Below are 24,274 nucleotides of genomic sequence, written 5' to 3'. Positions count from 1 at the left end.
TTGAGCCTCTCAGTTGTGGTTTACCTGCCGGCTTGTTGGTATCCCCTGCACTCCTTTGTGTTAACAGAGGCACAGTTTATATCCCAATTGTTAACGTGGGTGTGCAGGAGGTAGTACTGTCTCCTACTATGATCGGTACCCTGAGCTATGCTCATCTGGTTAGATCACCTCAGGGTCTCCAAGAGAAGGATATGGCAGCTACAGTATCTTCACAGACTGTAGCTAGTTCAGTGCAAGATAAGATTCCTGCTATTGACTTATCTGCTCTTGCTGTGCAGGAGCAAGGTCACGTGAGGTCGCTACTGCACAACTATAGTAGTGTCTTTTCAGATCACAACGGGGATATAGGCTGTACTAACTTGATTTCTCATGATATCCCTCTAGTGGACCAGACCCCGGTGCGGCAGAGGTATAGGCGTATCCCCCCCCCAGAATATGAGGCCGTAAAAGCCCACATTCGACAGCTTCTTGAGGCCCAGGTAATCAGGGAAACTAGTAGCCCCTTTGCTTCACCCATTGTGTTAGTAAAGAAAAAAAGATGGCAGCCTTCCCCTGTGGGTGGACTACTGGGCTTTAAACAGTAAGACCCGCAAGGATGCCTTTCCCTTGCCACGCTCTAACTAAGCAACTTATTAGACTGCAGATAAGAAACCTTAAATGAGAAAAATCTTTGATAATATATATGGCACAGTAATCATGATGCCTATATCTGTTATACAGAAGCAAAGAATGGAAGAAACCTGTTTACTACTCATTCTGCTGCTCTCAGGTCAGTAATATTAATATATTAAACATTTAAACTATAACTTATTAACACACAGAGACAAATGTCATTTGGGTAATCAGATTACATGTACAGTTTTTTTAATGTATTTATCAACACACCAACCACAAGAACAGTTAGAAAATCTTTGTCCTTGTACCACAAGACCTGCATTCATTTTAAAACATCTTCCTTCTTTAATATTTGGATTTTGATTCATTGAAAGACTTTTTGTTGTCATTTCTATGGTATCTATTGGTATCTATATAGTTTTTCATGTTTTGGCTACTGATACACGACAATTCCCCAGCTTTGGCAATAAATAAGATATCTTTTTCCTTCTACTTGTTTTCCTCCTCATTCTTATTATTACTGTTATTAACAACAAGCCAGCGTATTCCTAGTGCCGGTCCTAAGCCCAAATAAAATGGGAAGACTTTCTTCAGTTGCTCACAGGTTCTTGCACTACATTATCCACTACAAAGTTTAACAAATATTTTTTGTTGTTCTTGTTTTTGTTTCTGTTTTTGTCATGATCCTGGGTCTATGACCCAGCGTTTTGAGTTTATTGTTATTATTTTCCAGTTTCTGCTGTTTTGTATTTGTTCTTAGGGTTTGAGTTGTGTTCTATCATCCCTACCTGTGTCTCTCCTCTGTGTTCTGTTCGTGTCCCCAGTTGGTTGTGTAAAACAGTCTGTCTGCTTCTTCTTCTTTGTTTTTAACGGCGGTTGGCAACCAACGTAAAAGGAGCATTACCGCCTCCTACTGTTCCGGAGTATGGATCAGACAGTGAGCTTACAATCTGTATCAAAAAACAAAACAAAAAAAAAAAAAAAAAAACAAAAACCAAAACAAACAAACAAAAAAAACCTCACACTCTTTCATAAACACCTATAGCCTTCAAAAACCCCACCAAGTCCCCTCACCTGTGCCCTACTACCCTCCAACACACTCTTCAGATTAAATTCCCCGCTCCTTCAATCTATTCTGCAGAACTTTTCTCTCCACATCATAACCCTTGCACCGCAGTATTACATGCTCTACCGTCTCCTCCTCCTCCTGGCACACCCCACAAAGCCCCGTCTCATGTTCTCCTATCATCTGTAGTGTTTTATTTAACGCACAATGTCCCAGTCTAAGACTGGTAATGACCACCTCTTCTCTCCTATTACCCCCATACAACCTACACCCTGCCACCTCCTTCTTAAAATGATACAAGTGCCTGCCCTTACTCTCTGAATCCCACCGCTCCTGCCACTCCTGAACAACCTGCCTCCAAACAATACCCTTTGCTTCAGATCCGCTGCTTTTGATTTCCATCTCAGTCCTATGTTTAGTCAATGCTCCTTTTGCCAACCTATCCACCTTTTCATTTCCACTGAGTCCTACATGAGCTGGCACCCAAAGAAAGTGAATATTGCCACCACAACACCTTATTCTGCTTATAGTCTCCAGAATAGTAAACAGCATACCCTGCCTTGTCTTCGAACAAAATGATTGTAAACTTGAAAGAACAGCTGCTGAGTCAGAACATACTACTACCTGCCTGAGTTTTGAACACTATCCATTTCAATGCTACCAAAATTGCTACCATTTCAACCGTGTACACTGAAAGGCCATCCGAAGTGCGTCTGTTTATTTCAATATTTTTGGATGGAACTGCTATTCCAAACCCTGTAATCCCAGTATCTGGACTTTTAGCACCATCCGTGAACACATGAACATACCCAGGGTATTCATTCGAGCTGTGAAAATGAAATGCTGACACAAGATCGACTTTTCCTTTCAATTTCCTCTTCAGGTCCAGCAAGTACCAGTCCACAGGAGGGGTCTCCAATAACCATGGAGGAACCACAGGGAACACAACTGCAGGACATATTTTAAGTTCATACACATGACACTCCTTAGCCCACTGATTCCCCACCTTTCCAAAATGATCTGTTAAGGTTCAAAAGTTAGAGAAAAGGAGTACGGAGGTCTCACCAGCAAATAACAACTCTGGTCCAGAAGATGTGATCAAAGCAAAGATTTATTGATTACACGCGTGGAGTCCGAAGCTGGGCAAAGTCAGCAATCGAACTGAACTTACAATAATTAGACAAAGGTTTTATATGGGTACAACAACAAAGCCCCCTCTTTTGTAAAACCAGACACAATACAACATACGTCAACCTAAACCACAAAATGTTCCTGCTAACTTTTAACATAGTTTTAAGAACATTACGTCTCATCTCCATCCGATGTGTCGCACCATGAGCGCCTCCTTATCTCCCGAACATCAGGTGCACTTCCTGTAAGCATCTGACAATATGCCGGCACAATTTGCAATTGCAGCAAAAACACATCTTCACTTCTTACCTACCAAAATAGATCTATTATGGTGTGTGTGTGTGTGTGTGTGAGAGTGTGTGTGTGTGTGTGTGTGTGTGTGTGTGTGTATGTGGGTGCCTGCTGTGTAGGCTATGTATGTGTCATGACCTCGTCTGCACCCCAGCTCACCTCACACCTCTCGTCCTAGCCAGACATAAGGCCTGCGCACATACACAGCTGAACTCTGTGTGATTTCTAGGCTAAATGTCACACTCAAATGATGCTACTCAAACCATGAAGGAAACTTACTTAAACTGAACATAAATGAAACTTAAGACTAGTGCTGGGCGATATGGAAAAAATATTTATCACGATATGAATTATTTTATATCACGATAACGATATATATCACGATATACCACCTGACCTGTGGTCATCTGGAAAGTATGCAGTCTTTAAACAGCGAGTGGAGAGTGTGCAGTCTTTGTTTTGAGTTACTGTAAAGCATGTCGCAAATCCGGGTGCACGTAAAGCAGCACCATGTTGCAAAACCACAAGACAGAGTTTCTTTGCGAAAAATATCATTGTTTTATACTTTATTTTCTCTTGCATAAAGTTAAGAGTATGTATAGTGAGAAGACAACACTAATATTGGCTATTTAACCCTTTAAGACCTACCATAGAACCAAGTTCGCCAGAGCCTGTCTTTACATTTTACATGTTGTAGCGCCATTTGTGGGAGCATTTCAAGATGCTATACATCAATACAACCGTTATAGCCCAAATTTTAATAATATGTATGCATTAAGTCCATAGTAACTACATAAATTGCAAAAAACTGCAATAAACTACAAAAAAATTGAAAATCTTTTTTTTTTTTACATATATTTTTAGTTAGAGAAATTTAAGAGGCTTATCCCTGAAAACTGTAAATACAAAAAAGTTGCACAAAATAGTTTCCAACCACGAGAAATTTATTTTGAGTGTCTTCATAGTTTTATTTTTGAGATACACAAAGTTCTATATACTACAGGAAAAATGAAAATAAATAGATGGAAATTTGCAAAAACACAGTATATGCATCAAAATAAACTATTTCCAACAGTGTAATTTGACTTCTAAGCATCCCAGAAACGATACAGAAGAGCATAAAGTCAAACATAACTTTTAAAAACACCAACATAGGCTTTGAAGCTTAAAAAACTACATTTTCCGCGAAAATGACGTCACTTCCGGTTTCGGACAGGTAATGGCGACATGCGATTGTTCGCGCTGACATAGGAAGTGTTATGAACAGCTGATCGGATCGGCAAAGCCTGTTTCGGGAATATTATGTTTTTGTTGCTGGAAGTGCTTTTTATGCAATTTTTGCAAAGCTATATGTGGAAGAAAACCGTGACCTAGGGCAAGCTAATGGAATAAGATGTAAGTACAACTCCTTAGGCTTCATATGAAAAAAAAAACATTATTGCGCTACTTTATGTGGTTACAGTTCTACAGGGATTTAAAAATAGTTAAGAAAAACGGAGTGTGCCTGCTCCGACGGTTTGTAAAGGGTTAATGATATATTTTATCTAATAATTTGTAAAATTCGGGTTAGAAACGATAGAAACGATAGAAGACAAATGGCACGATAGACACTTTTCTATCGTCCACACGATATATATCGTCATATCGCCCAGCACTACTTAAGACTTACTCAAAAGGATATAAGGTGTAAATGATAAAAACTTAAATCTTAGCTCTAAAGGATATAAGTAATAAAAGATAAAAATCACTCTAGGCATTTGTCATGTAAGCAGGTGTGTTGCCATTCCTTTCAGAGCTCCTGTCCTCCTCACCGTGTATTGGCTGATCATTAACGTCCGCCAAGAGTTTCTGACCTTCACTTGACCAGGAGCCACAGCTCTTTAATAAGCTCAAATGCAATCATGTATAAAAGATTAAAATCATTTTCATAACAAAAGTTCTCTCCTCTCAGATCTGCCAATATGTTTGCTCGTCTCTACTACAGTTCAATCATTGAAAATTACACTGATCAGCATACTTTGTGGAAATTACAGATTACATAATGGCAAAAGCATTTTTCAGACCCCTCAGATCCTTCTGACTTTTTCCATACTCCCAGCACTCCAAAAGTACCTCCTTTGTAGGATGTGCGTCACCATGACCACCAAGATGAACCCAGTAATTCACTGATACTTGCTTCCTCCTAAGATCCAGGGGCATTTCTCCCATCTCCACCTGTAGGGCACTGACTGGAGACGTTTTAAAAGCTCCACAGCACACTAAGGGCTTCCGATTGCAAAACATCCAAACGTCCCAACACAGAACGAGCTGCTGAACCATATGCCACACACCCATAATCGAAGACAGATCTAATCAATGCCTGGTAAAGTCTTTTCAAAGCAGAAGAGCTTGCTCCCCAACCCCTCCCAGCTACACACCTCATAACATTAACAACTTTTTTACATTTGGTTTCAATCCGGTCAATATGCTCTCTCCATGTTAGTCTTGAATCAAACACAACACCTAAGTACTTAAAAGAGCTCACTTTCCCAATTTCCTCGTCATACAGTTTCAATGTCAAAGTCTCACTCACTGTTCTTTTGGTAAAGAACATCATTTTTGTTTTTTCCACCGAAAACCTGATTCCCCAGTCAAATCCCCACTCAACCACCATATTTACAGCCTCCTGAACCTTGCCCACTAGGTGCTCAATATTTCTTCCTTTTTTCCATAACACACCATCATCAGCAAACAAAGACCTCCCAATACCCTCAGGAACATCAGAAAAAACAAACAACAAAAAGCAGGGGACTAATCGCACTGCCCTGTGGCGTCCCATTCACAACCGTGCACTGACTAGAAATTGTAGACCCAATTCGCACTTGGATCTTCCTACCAGATAAAAAGTCTTGGATCCAATTAAATGTCCTGCCACCAATACCCAACTTATGCAACTTGATTAAAAGCCCATCCCTCCACAACATATCATATGCCTTTTCTATGTCAAAAAACACTGCCAAAACAGATTCTTTATTGGCCTGCGCTTTCCTAACAACATTCTCAAGTCTAATAATAGCATCAGTCGTGTTCCGAGCTGTCCTGAAACCACTTTGGTAATTGGCTAAAGCCCCTTTTCTTTCCAGTTCAAAGGACAGTCTTGCCATTATCATACGTTCCATTAACTTGCACACATTTGATGTAAGAGCGATTGGTCTGTAGCTATCTGGTTTAGATGGATCCTTCCCGGGTTTTCTTATTGGCACAATAACAGCCTCCTTCCAAGTACTTGGGAGCTCACCCTTAATCCAAACTGTGTTAACCAAACACAGCAGTTTATTAAGCGCTTTCGTACCAAGGTGCTTCAACATTAAATAACAAATTTGATCCTTTCCTGGGGCTGTGGACTTTGTTTTTTGAAGCGCTCTCACCATTTCCTCCCGAGAAAACACCGCATCCAGACTACTGTCCATGTGCGCCTTTCTTGCTAAATCCTCCGAATATCGTGCTTTAGTTTGGCACATTCTGTCCTTTCCCAACACTGAGATGTTATCAGTAGGGATGCAACGATACCAATTTTTTCAAACCGATCCGATACCGATACTTGGATCTGAGTACTTGCCGATACCGAGTACAAAATCCGATACTTCTACCACACACAAGTTAAACTTAACCAGTAGTAAAGAAACGACCCCAGACAACTCTTTAACACAAACGAAACGTTTACTGAACGTAAGGGCAGAGACAAATACTGTACAACACATCCCTTTTTTAAACTCAAATGATATTCCAATTCCTTAACCAAATGAAATACACTGTATAAATGAAATAATTCCCTTTCAAATTATATTAAACAACCCAACTTATGTTATCACCTTTTGGTAAGTGACTCACTAATATACACTCCAAAACACGTTATATAAATCCACTAAACATACAATATTCACACATGGGCCCCACACACACTCACATTCACACTTGTTGCAGGCCTGTTTGCTGCTCACGCCGGACGATGGAGAAAAATCCTCTTCTCCCCAGTAAGAGCACAAAAGTCTGACTTACAGTTCCGTTGCTCGGTAGGTCGCCGTTCACCAGTCCCACACTAAATCCACTCCCTGCGGACCCGATGCTGTCTCTGCTACAGCGCGTTAGCCCGTCACTGTCCAGCTCTCCGATAGTCCATAGCGGCTGCCTCCGTGGTGCAGCCAAGCAGTCCGGGCTAGCCTTTAGCCTCGGCGATCGTAGCTGGAAACACAGTTTTCCACGGTGGTGCGACCGTTGAAACAAAAAGTCACTTCACCCACACTCTGTTGCGAAGCTCCCACACGGTTAGCTTTCTAGTTATACACTCTTTTGTGCTAGTTAACCTCAGTAAAACTAGCCGAGTCTCTCACTTTGGTTCAGCTAACCTCGTGCATCTCTCCATGCCGTTCTCTTCTCCTCCTCCATTGCAACAACAGGTCCCGTTTTATGCTACCTTCACGGGCCTCCAGAAAATTAGAACTCTGAACAATATTTTAACTCCCTTCAGAGTTACATACCATAAAATAATACTTTATGATTAACATAACAGTTTGATTGCTCTAATCCGGTTGTTCAGTGATGACGCGACGAATCCTACTTCCGGGCCTAAAGTAGTCTGCGTTTAATATGGCTTTTGTGTTGTTAACATGTTTAATGCTTTGTATTTTCTTCTATTTAATCTCAAAAGCTCCTAAAACATTCAGTGATCACCGTTGACCTCCCTCGGCTTTTATTACCGCTAATCATTTATTTAAGCTCAGTTTTTAAAACCTTACGATGTAACTACAGCACAGCCCATGCAGCAGTATATGCATAACTAACCTCGTATTGTGGATGGATTATCTCAGTTGTTCTCCTGGCTGAAGTTTGGTCCGTTTACAGCATCCTGCCATGCGATTACATTTGTTCCTGACCACTGAGAACACTCACGTTAACTTTTGTCGAGTGGGAAAAAAGTTAGCTTGTTTATATTATGCTAACATAGCTGTGTTGCTAGCGGTCACGTAGCACATCGTTATATACCAGCTAGCCAAACTTCAGTAACCCTACAAACGTCACTGCTGTTTAGTTTTCTGTCTTCATTTATGTTTGAAGTGATAGCAGAGCTGTACGTTTGAATTTGTTTTTAAACCCCTGCAGTCAGGACATGCTATATTGTATTTAGATGGAAGCTAGCGAGCTAACTTCCTGCTAACTTCTAACTCCGTTAAATGTCATAAATTCCGTTTTCGTGGATGCCTGGATGTTAAACTCAATTGTTACACCTGGTAGAGAAGAACGCTGATCATTTTATTAAAGATGAAAGACTTTAGACAGTGTTTTAACTCTAAGTAATGCCACAGTGATCATTTGATATATGGACCTGCAGCACAGTTTAGGCCCAGACACGGCCAGTGACGTCAGACTGAACAACCGGATTACCTGTATTTACCTTGTGACATATTACAGGGCAAATTAAATTCAGGGTACAGTTACATCACATAACTGTGAACACCTTATGTTACCGTGGCATTCAAGTCCATGGGAATTATGAGTATCTACTCCCAAATTCGGGCTACATTAGTATCGGTTCATGGTATCGGTTAACTTTTACGAGTACGAGTACGCACACATTTTACAGTATCGGCCCCGATACCCGATACCAGTATCGGTATCGGTGCATCCCTAGTTATCAGAGCTATGAATCTTAGCAAAAGTTTTCACCATAACCTCCACTTTTTCCTGAGCTGTTACAAAGTTCTGTTGGCCCGAAGATAGAACTGGTTAATCCCATTCCCGCCGGTCACCTCCCATTCTTCTGACCATGCCCCAGACCTCCCCCACTGGAGTGGTTCTTCCTATTTTAGAACAGAACAACCTCCAACTGCTCCGCTTAGCTTGTCTCACTGTTCTCCTGACCACTGCCACTGCTTTTTTGTATGCAATCAGAGCTTGTGTGTTAAGGGTTCTTCGGAGAAATTGAAATGCCTTGTTCCTTTCCTTCACAGCAATTCGACATTCCTCTGTCCACCATGGCACCAAAGTCCTACTTGCCATGCCTTTACTGGTCGGGATTGAGGCCTTGGCGGCTACCATAAGCACTTCAATAAACTGATTATTCATTTGTTCAACGCTACCAGACTCAACCTTGCCAATTGTGTCCTCACATAGTTTTTGGAATTTTGTCCAGTCAGCCCTATGAAAACTCCACTTCTTATGCACCTCTCTTAGAGACACCCGTATCTGCCCTCCAACATCACAGAAAACAGGATAGTGGTCACTGCCTATGGTAGTGTCTGTTCTGATGGTCCACTGACTTATTCCTGCAAGGACAGTTGAGACTAGAGTTAAATCCAAAACGGACTCTGTTCCATTAACAACATTACATCGGGTCCCCCTACCATCATTCAGGCACACCAAATTGCATATATCCATCAATTCCTCAATTACCTTACCATTTTTATCCGTGCGTGTACCTCCCCACACTCTGCTATGGGCATTAAAATCCCCGCACCAAATAACTCTACGACAGTCACTTCCTTCAATCGAACGAAGACGCGGCAGCTCCAATCTGGCACAAGGATTGTAGAAATTCACAATAACATTTGGTTCATTCCTGTCCCAAACCTCAATAGCAATATACTCCAAATCACTGCCTTTACCCAGGAGTCTATATGGAATGTCTTGCTTGACAAACGTTGCACACCCTCCCCCTCCACCACGGTCCCTGTCATTTCTTATTATCTTGTACCCATACAACACAAAATCCAAAGAAGATTTAAGCCAAGATTCCTGTACACAAATGACATTTGGTTTAACATCAAGGAGTTTGATGAAATGCTTCAACTCCTGGCCATTGACCAACAGACTCCTTGCATTCCATTGAAGAATAAGTACCATGATTACATAAAAGAACATCATGTTTCCTGACTTGACTGATAATTGAGGTTGTCCCTCACTTCTTCCCATGTCAGTCCTACTAACCCCAAGTGGTTAATCGCTGCCTTAACAATGAGCCGAATTTTCTCCTGCTTAGATCTCACATCAGCTGTGGTGTTTACCACTCCTGCAATGAATGTAACCAATGCCATCTTATCAATAACCATAGTATTCGGGTAACTCCTTGATCCTGAGATGCACCCTGTCCTGGGTTAATGTTGACCTGTTCACTCACTCTCATCACCCTCACTGCTTCAGCATAGGAGATCTTCTTCTCCACCCTCACTTTTTGAATATGATTTTCTTGTTTCATCCTCTCACATCCAGCATACGCAACACTGTGACTCCCACCACAACTACAACACTTTGGTTGAACTCCATCTCCACATTTCCCATATTCGTGATCTCCACCACACCGAGCACATCTCCTCTTTTCCTTACAGTTCTTCGCTAGGTGTCCAAACCTTTGACAGTTAAAGCACCTCAGAGGTTTTGGAACATAGGCTCGTACTGGATAACTAATGAAACCCAAAAACACTTTCCTTGGCAGATTTGCTTCTTCAAAGTGTATCAGGACACTCTCACTGTCTACCTTAAGTCCTTCTTTTGTTGCTTTCATTCTGACCACAGAAATCACATTTCCTCCTTTGATTTTGCTTTTCAGATCATCCATTTTCACACTAATGAGCACCCCAGAAATTACCCCCTTGCATCCACCCCCCGTCTGTGCACCCACTTGCCCAGCATTTTCTACTTTAAACTTCCCCAATTGTTTTAAGTTCAAAGCCTTTTTGAGCTGCTCTTCAGTCACACATTGCACAAGAAGATTACCATCTGAGAGTACTTTAGCAGAAGCTATATCTCCCACTTTACTGTTAAGTTCAGCTGTCAACACAAACGGACTCAATTTTTTAATAAGGACTTGTGTTCTTTCATTGAATCTCAGAACAACAAATATTCTCGTTCCCTCTCTAGCTTCTAAAGAATCATCCCTACCACCACTGCTCCCACCTCTTTTACGCTTTTCCCTTCTCTGCTCACTTTGCACTTGCTCCAGAGGCATTTCCTCCTCTTCGTCAAAATCAACATAGTCTTCCCAGCTGCCCACAGCTGACCCACTCACGGAACAGTCGTGCTCAACCGCCACCACAGGTGGACTGCCAACCAGGTTCGAATTTTTGGCAGTGCTCCAACCAAGTTTGCCAGCAGACGCCGCTGCCATCCGTCCTCTCTCCTCCTTCTTCTCCAGCGTTTTTCGTTTTGTCAATCCGCCAACTTCTGTGTGCTTCCGACACTCCGATCCCAGTCAAAGTCCGCGACCTAAAACAGTCTGTGTGTTTCCTGTTTTACTTTGTAGGTTTGTGTCTCGTTATGTCCATTAGTTCCAGCTGTTTCCCCTCCTGTGTGCTATTTCCTGATTACCTGATGTGTGTATTTATACTGCGTCTCTGCTTGTGCTCCTCGTCGCGTCGTCTGTGTTTCTCTGTGTTTCTCTGTGAATCTCCACGTACTCCGCGTACTCCGCGTTATCCCGTGTTTCTCCATGTCTCTCTGCTCCTCGCTCCGTGTCCTCCTTTTTGTATTAGTTTTCCCAGTTTAGGTTTATGTTCGGTTCTGCTCCACACCTTGGTTTTGTGCACTGTAAATAAAACCCACTTGCACCTTCGCCACTGTCTGCTATTGGATCCTCCTTTCTCACCTTCATACGACTGCGGCCCCAGTCATGACAGTTTTGAAACATAAACATTTTAAAAACAATTTATGACAAAAAATTTTTTGGAGCATTAAAAAAGGGTGTATCAACTGCAAGCTTTAAAATAGTCAACTGAATTTTTTATTTTAGCTTTAAATGTATTTCTTCTAATTAAAAAAAAAAAAAAAACTACTAGTGAGGTCATTTTCAGTCACATTACTAATTAAAAAAAAGACCTGACCAGGAGTAATTGTTAGATAAGTGACACAAGATGGTTAAAGCAAAGAAAAGAGGAATATGTTGCTGGTCTGCTCAGTTAAAACCAAAGATAATATGAATTTATTATTATTATTATTAATAATAATTCTTATCATTATATAACAAAAACAATTGTACGGAGAAGAGCCAGCACTAACACGTTTTCATAGGTCAGTTAATTTTGAACTGAGTAAGTTAATCAGATATGTTTTTCTGAAAGCTAGGAGGTAAGTTTTATTTCCTGTAAAGTGATGTGATAAATTTGAACGGTCTTTGAATAAATAGTACTGTGACCATGTTTTGAATTTCCTTCGTGCATCATTGGTGTGTATTCTCACAATTCAGTAAGAGCTGGATAGCGAGAAAACTGTCCTAAACAGTAAGTCAATCTGAAAGTGAGAGAATCAACTTTTGAAGTTGGAGGTTGTGTTCTGGTCAAAAATGTTGAAATATGAGTCAGACATTAATTGGCTGACAGATGGAGTCAGTCTATAAAGTTGTGAAAAAGATCGATTACTCTCCTATATATGTTGTTGCTCCACTCATGTCAGATTTTTTTTTAATTTAACCTTTATTTAACCAGGAATGTCCCATTGAGATCAAAAACCTCTTTTTCAAGGGAGTCCTGGCCAAGAGGCAGATGGGCCTGAGAGGACACTGCATAGAGATTTACTGTTAGCATGTCATGCTCTGTGTCAGTCCAACCAAGTCATGGAAATCCAGAGGAAGATGAACCCAAAAGCAAAACCTCCAAAGAGAATACTGTGGCGGGGCGTGGTCTGCAGTGCCGCTGCAGGGGAGGCGGACACACCCGAGCGCCATCCGCAATCATGCCTAAAATGCATAAAATGGGAGCTGGTCCTGTAGGTAGGTTATTGTTGTTATGTGTATGACTGTGAGCTGTAGAGCTGCAGCCAATTGGGTGTATCCGGCTTTGACTATAAACAGTGAAATCACCAGAGTACTGGAGTCTGCATCAGAACAAAGTGTGAACCCAGGCAAGTCCGAACTAAACCATGAAGTTGAGGAGTTTCATCCTGCACCCATGGAGCTGGGTGAGAGTGATGCTGCACTTCAAAAATGTAGTGGAAAAGGTTCCTCACATGACTTGCCAGTGAAAAAAACAGGGATTCTTATTAATGAGGACCATTCATCTTTTCACAGTTCATGTGCCGATATAGATCCAGTTACAGGAAGCGATACTGAACTTCTAAAAGAAGTTATTGATTTAATGCAGGAACAGAACCAAACTGAAAAACCAGGGTTGTCAGATGGAAAAGAGGAGAGTAGTGGAGATTGAATGGACGCAAAAGTTGCTGAAGACAAAGAACTGCCTGAAATGTGAGAAATCAGGCGATTGCCTAAAAACAGAACTGAACCCAGCAGGCTAACATACAACACCTTGCAAAACCCCTTAACATTTTTTTTTTAAAAAAAGTCTTGACCAGGTTCTTTCACATGTCCTTGACTCAAACCCTTCCCCATGTGTTAGCAGAGTGAAAATCATTTAAAGTGACTGCTGTCGTGCAGGAGTGCATGCAAATTTAGGGGAGGAGGGATGTAACCCAGCTAAAACTGCTTCATAAAATTAACTGCTTTTTCTGAGGAATGTCAGTAGGTGGCACTATGACACCATGTAGTGCTTGTGAACTTGTTGCTATAGTGAAGGAGAACAACAGCTGTGTCCCAAAACCTAGGCCGCATCCTTTGGAGGACCCGGTCTTCGCAGTCTACATGGGCCCGGTCCTTTGAAGACCAAGAAGGCCGGAAGTACGAGGCTGTGAAATGGGACAGTCTTGCCTTCATATTTGCGTCACCGCTGTCTCAGTGGAGTTTAATAATCTCAGCAGATATTTAAAGTTTACACACCTACTTTCTTGCCTGAAAATATGTTAAAAGTCTATTTTGTGACACAGAAAGAGTAATAAGTTAAGAGTAATATTAAAACTTAGTAGGGGCCGCCATTGTTGGAAACTGGAATTGGCTGGGCCGTGCTATGAATTCTGGGATATGGTGGGCCACGGATACACCCGACCCATCCTTCAAATCTGGGGAAAAGGAGGACGCATTTGTCGGCTGGATTTGGAGGAGTCTACGTTTTGGGACAGCTTTCGTCGAGTCGCTTTGACATAATCGGTCTACAGTACAAATGCAGCCTCAAGAGGATGCAGCCTATGTTTTGGGACACAGCTAACATTAAGGCTACATATGTTAGTCAGAGCAACTCACTGGGAGTTTTTATCCTTAGTCCTGATTAAAAAGTTAAGGTTGAAGACATTTAATTTCTCTTTTGCTTGTTGCGAAATGATGGCACTTTTTCTTTTGATCCCGATGTGCCTATGTTCTTATCATTCTTGGGCATCTCCGGTTAGTTGACTAATGCATTAGCATAGCAAGCTAGCCGTTAGCTAACTCTAACGGAAATATAGGCCGTTTCTTAGTACTCAAGTCTTCTAATCTGTACTTTGTAAGTCCAGACTTCCCGAGAACGTGAAAAAGCAGCCCCAACATTCTGCAATTGGAAAGGCAGTTTACTTTACATCACAACTCAGCTCAACTCCAGAGTTTTACTGCCATCTCCTCTTAAATTTAAATTTGATTAATATTTGCAATGGAAATTACACATGATAAAAAAAAAAAATTACATATGATCAGTGTTAGCTGTAACGCGTTACTAAGTAGCATTACTAAGTAACGCGTTACAGTTATTAAATTACTTTTCCACTTAAAAAGTAGAGTAACTGATTACTCTTCATTTTTAGGTATTTTCAGTTACTTACAATGTACTTGCGTTACATTGTAAAATAATTAAACTCGCTGAATATCATTATTTAATTTCAATACTTTATCTTCTTAAGGTAAAAGTAAACTCTGCCACTTAAACATCGCTGTAGTGCAGGTGCACGTCATTTCGCGCCAGTTTGCTGCATAGTCGTATTCTAAAGCGGAAGATGTCGGACTGTTTTATGAAATGGACATATTCCCGTCTCTTCACTTTTCTGAAACAAGCAGACAAGAACATTGCAGTAATATGTAAAAACTATCGGCCGCTGTTAATAGCACGAGTAATCTACTGAAGCGCCTGACAAGAAAGCATAGACGAACACTTCTGAGTGATCCTTGTTCATCATCCATGGATAACACCGCGGCAACTCCTGCTAAGCAGCAAAACGTGATTTTACTTCAGCAGCACAGAAAGCGTCTGAAGGTGAGCTTAAAAAATAATTGCAGGCTACATTGTGGAAGAGATGCTACTGCTGCGTACTGTAGAGTCTCCATCTTTAAAAAAATATATATATATTATTATTATTTAAAGAGTTTAATTTCTATTGTTTGTCCACTCACGGTTTATAGAGATTTTAAGAAGTATTTAGCTAAATTACTTATTGAGTAATTAAGTTACTTTTCAGACACAGTAATTAGATAAGTATTTTAAATACAATATTGATTAAGTAATTAGTAATTAGTAATTCATTACTTTTTTAAAGTAACTTACCCAACACTGAATATGATGTAGTATAGTTTTTTACGAAAAAAAAAAAGATATTTTAAAAAAGTTTTTTAAGCACTTTGGCTAAATTAGCTTTTACATATTATCAGATTCATAATATCTAATGAGCTTAATACAGGTAAGCACAGTCTCTAATGACAGAAACACAAGCTTAATCTCTCTTAATAAAAATAGTATACAGCTATGCTGCTTATTGAATAAAAACAAAGGTGAAATGTTAGAATTGTAATTTTTGCCAAATTGATTTACTCGGGAACAAATAAAACACTGAAATAAACAGAAACATTAAAATTTAAAAATAACTTATATATCATGTTCAACCGGAGTAGCAAAAGACCGCGCGGGGTTTGAAAACAATGTACAACGAGTCAGATGTTCTGACCCTAGTGAGCCTTGACATCACGGTCAACTACCGAGCTGGTGGGTAACAGACGTCTCTGAAAACGTCAGAGCACTTTTATAAATATGTGATGACTCAATAAATTGAGCAGATATTTGAAGTTTACACAGCTACATTCTTACCTGAAAATATCTTAAAAGTTTTTTTTGTGACCCAGAAAGAGTAATATTTAAAACTTTTTTAACCACTCTCCTCCACCAATTTATGTTTTGGACAAAATGCATTATCAGAATCAGAAAGACTTTATTTATCCCCAAGGGGCAATTAAGATACAACAGAACAGCATGACGTTGAAGATGAGGACAGGGTATAAACAAGCAATAAGAGTGAGATGATATTAGGGGATATTTGGCTGTAGATCACACAAGTCACCACCGATGCATGCTCAATAAAACAGGAAGAGCAAGAACACATCTGGGAATTTTTGGTTCTGCGACTGATGACGTATCACAAGTGCACGACAATGCAAATACACACAAGTACGCATATTGAGAAACGGCCTCTATGTGTTCCTTTTAATTGCTGTATTATCTTTTTTTATTTCCTTATTTCTGAGTACTCTAAGTCTTTCATTCAGTTTATGTTCATTCATTGTTAAAGAAGCTTGGAATTTCTGTTTCTGTACCCTCCCTGTGTTTCACGTTTAGTTACCCTTTGTCTCTGTGCCTCATGTTCCCTTTGCCTCCCTGGTCAGTCATGTTTCTCTGTCTCAGAGTCAAGTCTGCAACTCTGTGTTTACTTTCAAAGTCTTCGTCTCATGTTAGTCTCATGTTAGTCTATTCTGTTTTGCTTACTTTGTCTCATCAGCTCTGATTTCTCCCAACTGTATTTCCCTCCTGTCTTTCATTCCCCGATTGCCCCGTGTGTATTCAAGCCCTGTGTTTTCTTGTGCTCGTGTGTTACTTCCCTGTGTCACTCTGTGTTGAGTGTTGAGTTATGGTTTCAGATTTGTTGGTTAGATTGACCAGTTTTTTTTATGTGGGGCCTCCCTGCTGCTGCGGAGCCGGGGGCGGTCTGCTTGCCTCCATCCCGGGGGAAAGGGTAACATCGCCTGGGTCTAGGTGTGGTTTCCCCCTCTGGGGGCGAGGGTACCTGGACCTGGGGTATAAATTATGTTTGAGGAGTGTGATTATGTATACAATGTCCATTTGTGTCTGTCTTTACGTTGGGTGAGTGCTGAATATTTGTATATGTGTGCATGAGGGTGGGAATGCACGTTTGTGTCTGTGTGTGCCTGTTTGTCTGTGTCTATATGTCAGGTCAGATCTTAGACTCCACCTCTCTAGGAACATCTCAGGCCCCCCAAAGTATGGATGCCTATCTCCCCCCACCACACTCCCTGCATGCCCTCAGCCGTTGGTGCACTGGTGGTTCTTGGTGTCCGGGCTGGGCTTAGGTATGTACCGGCTCACACCCGGTGGCTGCTTGGCGGAGCCTGGCGCCCGTTGCTCAGTCGGGCCTCTTCTGGGGGGTGGGGGGGCCCTCTGGCCTCTGGGCCTGCGGCTTTTAGATTACACCCTGGGTCAACACACCTGAAACAAATGATTAGTTCATTACCAGGCTTCTGAAGACCTTCAAGACACGTTGGGGAGGTAATTTGGTCATTTAAATCAGCAGTGTTGGATCAAGGACACATCTAAAACCTGCAGGTCACCGGCCCTCGAGGCCTGGAGTTCGACACCTGTGCTCTAGCAGATCGTTACATGGAGAAACCTTTTGTATACAAGCGCACTGATCCACACAGGTGTGCACACATATGAGGTGCCGTAAGGGACATTATTACTGAAACGCTCTCACACACACTACTGAAATTTTACCTCTCACACACACTACTGAAACGCTCTCACACACACTACTGAAATTTTAGCTCTCACACACACTACTGAAACGCTCTCACACACACTACTGAAATTTTACTTCTCACACACACTACTGAAACGCTCTCACACACACTACTGAAATTTTACCTCTCACACACACTACTGAAACGCTCTCACACACTACTGAAATTTTAGCTCTCACACACACTACTGAAACGCTCTCACACACACTACTGAAATTTTACTTCTCACACACACTACTGAAACGCTCTCACACACACTACTGAAATTTTACCCTCACACACACTACTGAAACGCTCTCACACACACTACTGAAACGCTCACACACACTACTGAAACGCTCTCACACACACTACTGAAACGCTCTCACACACACTACTGAAATTTTAGCTCTCACACACACTACTGAAATGCTCTCACACACACTACTGAAATTTTAGCTCTCACACACACTACTGAAACGCTCTCACACACACTACTGAAATTTTACCTCTCACACACACTACTGAAACGCTCTCACACACACTACTGAAACGCTCTCACACACACTACTGAAATTTTACTTCTCACACACACTACTGAAACGCTCTCACACACACTACTGAAATTTTACCTCTCACACACACTACTGAAATTTTAACTCTCACACACACTACTGAAACGCTCTCACACACACTACTGAAACGCTCTCACACACACTACTGAAATTTTAGCTCTCACACACACTACTGAAATGCTCTCACACACACTACTGAAATTTTAGCTCTCACACACACTACTGAAACGCTCTCACACACACTACTGAAATTTTACTTCTCACACACACTACTGAAACGCTCTCACACACACTACTGAAACGCCTCACACACACTACTGAAATTTTAACTCACACACACTACTGAAACGCTCTCACACACACTACTGAAACGCTCACACACACTACTGAAAGCGGCTCACACACACTACTGAAATTTTAGCTCTCACACACACAACTGAAACGCTCTCACACACACTACTGAAATTTTAGCTCTCACACACACTACTGAAATTTTAGCTCTCACACACACAACTGAAACGCTCTCACACACACTACTGAAATTTTAGCTCTCACACACACAACTGAAACGCTCTCACAGACACTGCTGAAATTTTACCTCTCACACACACAACTGAAACGCTCTCACACACACAACTGAAACGCTCTCACACACACTACTGAAATTTTAGCTCTCACACACACAACTGAAACGCTCTCACACACATATGGGCTCAAAATGTGGTCATAAATATTTTGTACTTCTAAATCAGTTTTGTATGTGTAAAAAGAATTTTGTGCGTATGTAAAAAGATTTGTATGTGTAAAAAGAATTTGTGCGTATGTAAAAAGATTTGTATGTGTAAAAAGAATTGTGTGTGTAAAAAGATTTGTATGTGTAAAAAGAATTTGTGCGTGTGTAAAAAAGATTTGCATGTAAAAAGAATTTGTGCGTGCGTAAAAAAAGATTTGTATGTGTGTAAAAAGAATTTGTGCGCGTAAAAAAGATTTGTATGTGTAAAAGAATTTGTGCGTGCGTAAAAAGATTTGTATGTGTAAAAAGAATTTGTGCGTGCGTAAAAAAAGATTTGTATGTGTAAAAAGAATTTGTGCGTGCTTAAAAAGATTTGTATGTGTAAAAAGAATTTGTGCGTGCGCGTAAAAAGATTTGTATGTGTAAAAAGATTTGTGTGTGGACTTAGCCAAAACCCCCTGCAAGTTACAAGTACAATTTTGACCCTATTTTTCTTCCTGTCATCTGATTGGTCAATGTCATGTCAATCACAAATGTAACAATCCAATCAGAGAACAGATGGGTTTGGCTGTCGGAGGGGCACTTTTTTGAACTGTCCCGTTCCAAAGCGTACCATTTTACGCTACGTGACAAATCGTCAACATCTTACGTTTCCGGCCACCCAACGCGTTCCTACGTGACGACATCGGAAAACTGCCGACACCTGAGAACCGTTTGGACTCAATCTACACATCTTCGCTTTTCCCCTTAAAATCGCTTGGGAAAACACTATTTCACGTCATTAAAGTGCTGGTTAAGGTTAGGAATAAGGTTATGGTTAGGCATAAGGTTATGGTTAAGGTTACAAATACGGTTATGGTTAACCTTAGGGATAAGGTTAGGTTTAGGGCTGCAATACAGGGCTGGAACCCGCCGCGTACCATAACAACGTGGAAGGTCACCTTTCGCGTTCCTCAGGAACGCTGCGGGATGTGACAAAACGTCGGGATGTTACGCCTCGGGAGTGAGAACGGGCTCTCTCTGCGGCCCTAAGCTCCTCCGGCAGGCTGTTCCACAGACGAGGGGACCTATAAATGTGGGGCCACCATGGGTCACCACCCATCTTGAGGAGTTTGCCCCCTCACATATACTAATGTGCCACAAACAGGACTTTAATATCACCAACCATTCCCATTTTATTACAGTGTATCCATATAAATGGCCCACCCTGTAGATCAGTCAATGGAAGTTTTATTGTTTGCTGATTGATTGATTGATTGATTGATTGATTGATTGATTATACTTTATTCATCCTGAGGGAAATTGGGTTAAGGCTGCCAGCCGTGCCAGCGCCGTCTTACCCATCCGACCATACATACATTACAAACATCACATGGGGAAGACAGGTCAGAGGGGTATGATATGGAAAAGCACAACATGAGGAAAGATAAGGAGAAAAAATAACTCTCCCCAGACTGAGCTCCAACAGGGAGCTCAGTTTGAGAACAGAAAAAAACACCTCTGCACATAGCACATGAAAAAAAAACCTCTTAATACACCAAAGAAACACATGACAAGCAACAGGGGTGGGTAAAGGGTGAGAGACAGCCAATGTAGACAGTACATCCGGGCCTGCAGTCTATGCGCTGGTCTCCTTGATCCACCGTCAGCATCGGAGGGGAATAAGTGTCGAAGGCATTTGGAGGGGGGATGAGTGTATATCAGCATGTGTATATGTCTGTGTGCGTCTGTGTGTATATGTCTAGAGTTCAGCTGAGACAGTGTCCTTCACCCTGCCAGGCTAAGTAAACAGTCTTCAGGCCAACCCAGGTGGCCTTGCATAGAATGGGAAGAACAGTCACAACACAGTCGTTATCAGGGTGTTGTTGTTCAGCTCCAGCCTTGAGACCGCAGCTGGCAATGAAGTGGTCTCCGCATGAAGTGATGGTCGTTTTTACTTTAGTGCGAACAACTCATATGAATTTCAAAGCTGTTCTAACAGTCCAACACTGGTCTCTCAATCTCCTGTTGGAGAGCCGTGAGCTTTCTATGATGTTATCAAACTTACGCTCTGTGATGTTGTCATTCTTGTGGTCAAAGAGCAGATTCTGAGAACTCACGACCGCAGTGTGCTTCCCAAGATGTGATCCAATTTTTGCTCAGAGGTGTTATTCCGAGCGAGCCCCTCCAGATGTAATCAGTTTGCACTCAGAGGTCTTGTTCTGAGGATTCATGGCAGCCGTGCGTTCTCCAAGATCTTATCCGCGCTGCACTCAATGAGCCCATTTCGAGAAACTCGTGCCTCGTCCCATCGTTTCAGTCCCAGCGGGCAGCCTTGTGGGGGTTTGAACAGCCGGTTCCGCTTCCTTAATTCTTCGATAAGCCAGGGCCAAGCCAGCTCCGATCAGCAATAATCTTCAGCACTCAGGCTCACTCGAGCCCAGACTTCTCGTTGAGAAGGGGTGTCAATTGCATTCAGAGACCAGTTGATCAAATCCATAATTCCTCTTTTAGATTTTAGAGAACAGACTGTGAGAGAGTGTTCCAGGGAAAAGTAATACAAAAAACACGAGACTAGACAAGGACACAAGAGGCTAAGCAGGGAAGCTAAGGAAGAGGAGAGGAGGAGGGAAAAAAAGTGTGACCGCCTTCGCCAAAAGCAAGAGAAGAATAATAGATGATGGAGTCATTTGGAATAGAGGAAGAAATAAAAGGTTCATCATGACTAAATTACATCCAGAGCTACAAAAAAGGGGAAGATTGGGCTCTGGAAAGACAAAATGGATTATTTTTACATATACCAGTACCAGTTTAATCTCAAATTGTATGAGAATGAAATAGAAAAGGTTGATTGCTTTAAATATGTAGGTATCTGGTTTGATAAAAGGCTTACATGGAAAACACATATTGGGGAATTAACTGAGAAATGTAAAAAAAAAAAAGTTATAAATATTTAAAGATGTTTAAAAGGCAGCAAATGGGGTGCAGGTAGAACAGCATTAAAAGCTTTATATATAGGTCTCATTAGATCAGTTCTGGATTATAGATGTCTTGTTTATCGTTCAGTGGCTAAAACATTGTTAAATAACTTGGATAAAATTCAGTATCAAGCTTTTAGGTTGTGCTGTGGGGCCGCATTGCAAGTTGAAATAGGTGAACAACCACTAGAAATCAAGCAATAGAAAACAAGCAAAAGAAAGTGAACGAATATAAAGTTTTGGTTGGATTATAGGGGGAAAAATAAAGGAGATAGGAATTAGTGACAAAAATACTAGTCCACAAGTAACGTTTTCAATTTTACTGCCATGGTTATATGTGCAAAAAAGTCCAGATTTTCATTAACTCCCCAAGGGGAGAGGGCTAAATACAAGCCGGATATATGATCATATAAGTGAAACGTACTCAGACCATATAAAAATATATACTGATGCATCGAAATTGTTAGATAAAAAAGTCGGAGTTGCGTTTGTTTTTCTAGAAAGAAGTTTTGTGATGAATAGAAGAATTACTGATGATTTGTCAGTTTATACTGGGGAAATTGTAGCAGTTTTTTAATCGCTTTAAACTGGGTGGAGGAGGCACCAATAGGGAACCATTTGATTTGTTCGGACTCTAGTAGCACACTATATGTATATGCAATATGTGTCCAGAAGGTGGCGGTAATGCACCTGAAGTTGCCTTGATGCATGCTCAGTCATTGAGGTAAGTAAATCCCAAAAGTTGACTGTGCTCATCTGGACGTCGCGTTTACAGTGGGAGAAACATTTCATCACTCTTCCAAGTGACTTCTTCAATCTCAGCCAACTGCAGGTTTCCTCAACCTTATAAACAGTACATTTGCACAATTTGCATATTAATGATCAAGGAACTGATCTCACAGCCCATTGTTCTTTCAGTGGGCTAGTTTCAGTCACTGTGCAATGTACTGTTTAAAAGGTTGGGAAACCTGCAGTCAGCTGAGACTGAAGAAGTCACTTATGAACAGATTCAACCTCTTGGGTTGCACCTGAAGTTGTTTGTCAACCGTCATAAAATGATAGAAGAAGATATTTGTGATGATAAGCACTACCGCGTGAGGCTGTTTAATGTCCTGCACGCTGGTTGGCTCCTCTGGAGCTCGGATCCCCCTGGAAGATGGACGGGCTTTGACTTTAGGCTGGGGATCGGACACTGGTGTCACAGACAAGAAGTGCTCCAGACATCAGGGGGAGGCGTCCCGTTTATGTGCCACATTTACCCCACATTAACAGGTCCCAATACCCTCTACATTTAAATCTGCTGTGCTGTTAGTGCTCACGCGCTGCTGAAGCTTAAACACTATAACCACACTGAAAGTAGTTCATAGTGTGCAACCTAAGAAAATACTTCTCATATGGCTATTAGCTTTAATTTATTTGTGCATTTATGTAAAATCAGTGGTGCCAAATGAGTTTTGTGTTATGACTATGTGTCATTCACTTCAGAAGTCACTATCAGGGATTTAAACTCATTATCACTGAAAACATTACAATTTTACAGACAGATATGTGTACTTTTAAGTAAGGAGCTTAAATCGCATCGATGGGGAGTCAAATAGAGCCACAAAAAGAACCATGCAGGTACTTTTTTTTCCTCCCCAAAAATCAATATATACAGTGGTCCCTCGCTATAACACCTCTCACGGCCTGTTTCATTGATTTTTTTTTTGTGTGTGCAATTTTGCATGCTTTTTTTGTTTTTAACAGTGCATTGTGTTCTGCGTCGTGATCAGCTGTAGACCATTGTCAATCAATCTCCTGTACTGTGCAGAATGCGCTCAGCTTGTAAAATTTGTATAATTCTTCTATCGCTAGCAGTGTGACTCTGAAGTGCTGTACTGTATGTTTGCAGGTTTTCTCATCAACAAACACAACAATGTCAACAAAACGTTTTGCACAATCAGCATACCCTCTTGGGACTTGTCTGAGGTCAATGTGGTCCCCTAGTACAGGCATGAATTGTAGGACACATCTGGCCCCTAGTCCTCAAAACTTTGATATATAGCGGTCCCTCGTTTATCGCTGGAGTTACATTCTAAAAAAAGTGAAATCCGCGAAGAAGACATGTGGGGTCCTCAAAATATTTGTAAGGACAAACTGCAGACCATGTTGAGATATGCCAAGTATTCAGCTAATGGCTCTTTGGGAATCAGCGTATTGATGCAGCTACAATATAACTGTATTTCAGAATGAAATGAAGTCTTTCATTTTTTTTCTCTTAAGGTTTTAATGGAAAAAGATAAAGTGGATTATTACTAAAGCTGT

This window comes from Oreochromis aureus, linkage group 3, assembly GCF_013358895.1.
Source record: "Oreochromis aureus strain Israel breed Guangdong linkage group 3, ZZ_aureus, whole genome shotgun sequence".
NCBI lineage: Eukaryota > Metazoa > Chordata > Actinopteri > Cichliformes > Cichlidae > Oreochromis > Oreochromis aureus.
This window is presented reverse-complemented; position numbering follows the sequence as displayed.